Here is a 5,000-nt window from a genome sequence, read left to right as displayed (position 1 = left end):
CAGTAATTTCGAATGAGCCAAGAAAGAGCGGTGCGGGGCCGGTCGGAGCGCACCCTTTTCTCGGTGGCTGGCGGGCGAGAGAGTGCTGCGTCGCCGGCATCGGCGTCGAAAGAAGCCGAGCCGAAAAAAGTTAAAGTACAAACGTGCAAGCATACTAACCTAACCCTAGGTAAGGCATGTCAGAGCGAAAGACAGTAATTTCGAATGAGCCAAGAAAGAGCGGTGCGGGGCCGGTCGGAGCGCACCCTTTTCTCGGTGGCTGGCGGGCGAGAGAGTGCTGCGTCGCCGGCATCGGCGTCGAAAGAAGCCGAGCCGAAAAAAGTTAAAGTACAAACGTGCAAGCATACTAACCTAACCCTAGGTAAGGCATGTCAGAGCGAAAGACAGTAATTTCGAATGAGCCAAGAAAGAGCGGTGCGGGGCCGGTCGGAGCGCACCCTTTTCTCGGTGGCTGGCGGGCGAGAGAGTGCTGCGTCGCCGGCATCGGCGTCGAAAGAAGCCGAGCCGAAAAAAGTTAAAGTACAAACGTGCAAGCATACTAACCTAACCCTAGGTAAGGCATGTCAGAGCGAAAGACAGTAATTTCGAATGAGCCAAGAAAGAGCGGTGCGGGGCCGGTCGGAGCGCACCCTTTTCTCGGTGGCTGGCGGGCGAGAGAGTGCTGCGTCGCCGGCATCGGCGTCGAAAGAAGCCGAGCCGAAAAAAGTTAAAGTACAAACGTGCAAGCATACTAACCTAACCCTAGGTAAGGCATGTCAGAGCGAAAGACAGTAATTTCGAATGAGCCAAGAAAGAGCGTTGCGGGGCCGGTCGGAGCGCACCCTTTTCTCGGTGGCTGGCGGGCGAGAGAGTGCTGCGTCGCCGGCATCGGCGTCGAAAGAAGCCGAGCCGAAAAAAGTTAAAGTACAAACGTGCAAGCATACTAACCTAACCCTAGGTAAGGCATGTCAGAGCGAAAGACAGTAATTTCGAATGAGCCAAGAAAGAGCGGTGCGGGGCCGGTCGGAGCGCACCCTTTTCTCGGTGGCTGGCGGGCGAGAGAGTGCTGCGTCGCCGGCATCGGCGTCGAAAGAAACCGAGCCGAAAAAAGTTAAAGTACAAACGTGCAAGCATACTAACCTAACCCTAGGTAAGGCATGTCAGAGCGAAAGACAGTAATTTCGAATGAGCCAAGAAAGAGCGGTGCGGGGCCGGTCGGAGCGCACCCTTTTCTCGGTGGCTGGCGGGCGAGAGAGTGCTGCGTCGCCGGCATCGGCGTCGAAAGAAGCCGAGCCGAAAAAAGTTAAAGTACAAACGTGCAAGCATACTAACCTAACCCTAGGTAAGGCATGTCAGAGCGAAAGACAGTAATTTCGAATGAGCCAAGAAAGAGCGGTGCGGGGCCGGTCGGAGCGCACCCTTTTCTCGGTGGCTGGCGGGCGAGAGAGTGCTGCGTCGCCGGCATCGGCGTCGAAAGAAACCGAGCCGAAAAAAGTTAAAGTACAAACGTGCAAGCATACTAACCTAACCCTAGGTAAGGCATGTCAGAGCGAAAGACAGTAATTTCGAATGAGCCAAGAAAGAGCGGTGCGGGGCCGGTCGGAGCGCACCCTTTTCTCGGTGGCTGGCGGGCGAGAGAGTGCTGCGTCGCCGGCATCGGCGTCGAAAGAAGCCGAGCCAAAAAAAGTTAAAGTACAAACGCGATGCTAATGAGCGAGCCGTTGTCTCGACTAATATGTAGGGGGCGTTCGATCGAGCGTCTGGCTTGAGCGCTTGTCGGCCTAGCAGAACGGTCGCATTGTTATGCCCGGGTTTTAGGCACCGCTGCAGGCGGCCGGCAGAGCTCTTGTTTGTGCGAAACTGAATGGATCGAGCCCGAGAGAGGGCGAGCAAAGAAAAAACGCAAATCGCTCCGCCTGGCACTGCCGGCGAGAGCGTGGACGTCGCGGCCAGCGACTGTCGAAGCTGAGTACGGCCGCAGGCGATCGCCTCGGTCTTAAACGAATGCGACGAGCACGCGCCGGGCGGCCCAGCAAGGGCCGAGCGCAGCTGTCGCAGCTATCTGGTTGATCCTGCCAGTAGTGATATGCTTGTCTCAAAGATTAAGCCATGCAGGTGCAAGTACGAGTTCTCGTAAAGCGAAACTGCGAATGGCTCATTAAATCAGTCTTGGTTTATTTGGTCTCGTAAGCGAAGTGGATAACTGTGGTAATTCTAGAGCTAATACATGCATTAAGCGCCGACTTCGGGAGGCGCGCTTTTATCAGATCAAAACCGACCGGGTTCGTCCTGTGACGTTTGATGACTCTGGATAACCACGCGGATCGTACGGTCTCTGCACCGACGACGTATCATTCAAGTGTCTGCCCTATCAACTGTCGAAGGTACGCTACGTGCCTACCTTTGTGATAACGGGTAACGGGGAATCAGGGTTCGATTCCGGAGAGGGAGCCTGAGAAACGGCTACCACATCCAAGGAAGGCAGCAGGCGCGCAAATTACCCATTCCCGACACGGGGAGGTAGTGACGAAAAATAACAATACAGGACTCTAACGAGGCCCTGTAATTGGAATGAGTACATCCTAAAACTCTTAACGAGTATCCATTGGAGGGCAAGTCTGGTGCCAGCAGCCGCGGTAATTCCAGCTCCAACAGTGTATGCTAAAGTTGTTGCGGTTGAAAAGCTCGTAGTTGGATTTTGGGCGAGCGCCGCCGGTCCGTCGCAAGGCGTGTCACTGGTTGCGTTCGCCTCACCTTCGGTTCTCCGTCGGTGCTCTTGACTGAGTGTCGGCGGTGGCCGATAAGTTTACTTTGAAAAAATTAGAGTGTTCAAAGCAGGCTGTTCGCCTGCATAGTGTTGCATGGAATAATGGAATAGGACCTCGGTTCTATTTTGTTGGTTTTCGGAGCACGAGGTAATGATTAAGAGGGACAGACGGGGGCGTCCGTACTCTGCCGTTAGAGATGAAATTCTTGGATCGGCGGAAGACGAACTACTGCGAAAGCATTCGCCAAGAATGTTTTCTTTAATCAAGAGCGAAAGTCAGAGGTTCGAAGACGATCAGATACCGTCCTAGTTCTGACTATAAACGATGCCAACTAGCGATCGGGAGGCGTTACCATGACGACCTTTCCGGCAGCTTCCGGGAAACCAAAGTCTTTGGGTTCCGGGGGAAGTATGGTTGCAAAGCTGAAACTTAAAGGAATTGACGGAAGGGCACCACCAGGAGTGGAGCCTGCGGCTTAATTTGACTCAACACGGGGAAACTCACCCGGCCCGGACACAGGTAGGATTGACAGATTGAGAGCTCTTTCTTGATTCTGTGGGTGGTGGTGCATGGCCGTTCTTAGTTGGTGGAGCGATTTGTCTGGTTAATTCCGATAACGAACGAGACTCTGGCATGCTAAATAGTTACGCGACCTTCTCGGTCGGCGTCTAACTTCTTAGAGGGACTAGTGGCGTTTAGCCACACGAGATTGAGCAATAACAGGTCTGTGATGCCCTTAGATGTCCGGGGCCGCACGCGCGCTACACTGAGTGAAGCAGCGAGTGTCTAACCTAGGCCGAAAGGTCCGGGTAACCCGTTGAACCTCATTCGTGATTGGGATAGGGACTTGCAATTGTTTCCCTTGAACGAGGAATTCCCAGTAAGCGCAAGTCATCAACTTGCGTTGATTACGTCCCTGCCCTTTGTACACACCGCCCGTCGCTACTACCGATTGAATGGTTTAGTGAGATCCTTGGATCGGCCCCGTCGCGGCTGGCAACGGCCGCGTCGGCGTGTCGAGAAGACGATCAAACTTGATCATTTAGAGGAAGTAAAAGTCGTAACAAGGTTTCCGTAGGTGAACCTGCGGAAGGATCATTACCGAAGGTGGTGGTAGGCCCCGGCCGACCGCGCACTGAATTGTCTTTGGGTGCCGCCGAGAGGGCGGCCGTCAATCGGGGTTCCTCCCCGTGCGACACGCGTAACACGTTGGCATAGCAAGGCAGCCGAGTGCGATGGTGGCTTCTGGGCACCGCGCTCGATGTGCCGCCGGCCCAGCCCGGCGGTCGCTCGGCGCCGTTTGTTGGTGTTTTTGTGCAGTTGTTGTCGGTGGTGGTTTTGTGGTCGATCCCACAGTGTGACGTCCGCGCGCTTCGGCGCCGGGCGAAACGTCGAGGACGACTCTTAACGGTGGATCACTCGGCTCGCGAGTCGATGAAGGACGCAGCCAAGTGCGAGAAGTAATGTGAATTGCAGAACACATTGAACGTCGACCTTCTGAACGCGAATTGCGGTCTCGGGTCAATCCCGGGACCGCGTCTGCCTCAGGGTCGCGTTCGTCCTCACCCGAGGGCCGTCGCCTGGCCTCTGCGAAGACGGCCGGGCGTCGCCCCAAGTTGAAGCGGTCGCCGAGCTTTCTCGGCGCGACCGCGTGTCCCGTACACCGCCGGCCCCTCGACGTGTTCAACTACGTTCGAGGGGCGGGTCCAGGTCGGTCGGTCCGGTCACGAGATCAAGACCGACCGTGGGCCAAGGCGGCGACGGTACGCGCTCGGTCGGCGCCGGCGGCGACGACTTGCGATGCCAGCGGGCCGTGTAAGAAGCGGCCCGCTTGACACATACGACCTGAGTTCAGGCGAGAGCACCCGCTGAATTTAAGCATATTATTAAGCGGAGGAAAAGAAACCAACAGGGATTCCCTGAGTAACGGCGAGTGAACCGGGAAGAGTCCAGCGTCGAATCTGCGCGCTTTTCGAGCGCGCCGAGTTGTGACGTACGGAAGTCCCAGTGCGGCTGACGGCGAGCGCCGGTGTCCTTCTGATCGAGGCCTCGTCCCACGGCGGGTGTTAGGCCCATAGGGGCGCTTGCCTTGGCCGCTTCGGGTCTTCTCGGAGTCGGGTTGTTTGGGAATGCAGCCCTAAGCGGGTGGTAAACTCCACCTAAGACTAAATACGGTCGCGAGACCGATAGCGGACAAGTACCGTGAGGGAAAGTTGAAAAGCACTTCGAAGAGAGAGTTCAAGAGTACGTGAA

The 5,000-nt window shown here is 55.9% G+C and overlaps 2 non-coding genes and 1 pseudogene across 2 annotated transcripts; all 3 read left to right on the top strand.

Moving 5' to 3' along the window:
* The first annotated feature begins 2,038 nt into the window (after window positions 1-2,038).
* LOC144413307 (small subunit ribosomal RNA) lies at window positions 2,039-3,848 on the top strand. Its single transcript, XR_013469340.1, has one exon. It is a non-coding gene; the product is annotated as a small subunit ribosomal RNA (ribosomal RNA).
* Window positions 3,849-4,146: 298 nt separating this feature from the next.
* LOC144413160 (5.8S ribosomal RNA) lies at window positions 4,147-4,300 on the top strand. Its single transcript, XR_013469197.1, has one exon. It is a non-coding gene; the product is annotated as a 5.8S ribosomal RNA (ribosomal RNA).
* Window positions 4,301-4,588: 288 nt separating this feature from the next.
* Window positions 4,589-5,000, top strand: part of LOC144413507 (large subunit ribosomal RNA) — a 3,695-nt pseudogene continuing 3,283 nt past the window's right edge.

The sequence above is a fragment of the Styela clava genome, chromosome 15 (genome assembly GCF_964204865.1).
Source record: "Styela clava chromosome 15, kaStyClav1.hap1.2, whole genome shotgun sequence".
NCBI classification, from domain to species: Eukaryota; Metazoa; Chordata; class Ascidiacea; order Stolidobranchia; family Styelidae; genus Styela; species Styela clava.
Note: the sequence above shows the minus strand (reverse complement) of the source record. Positions and strands in the feature narration are given on the sequence as shown.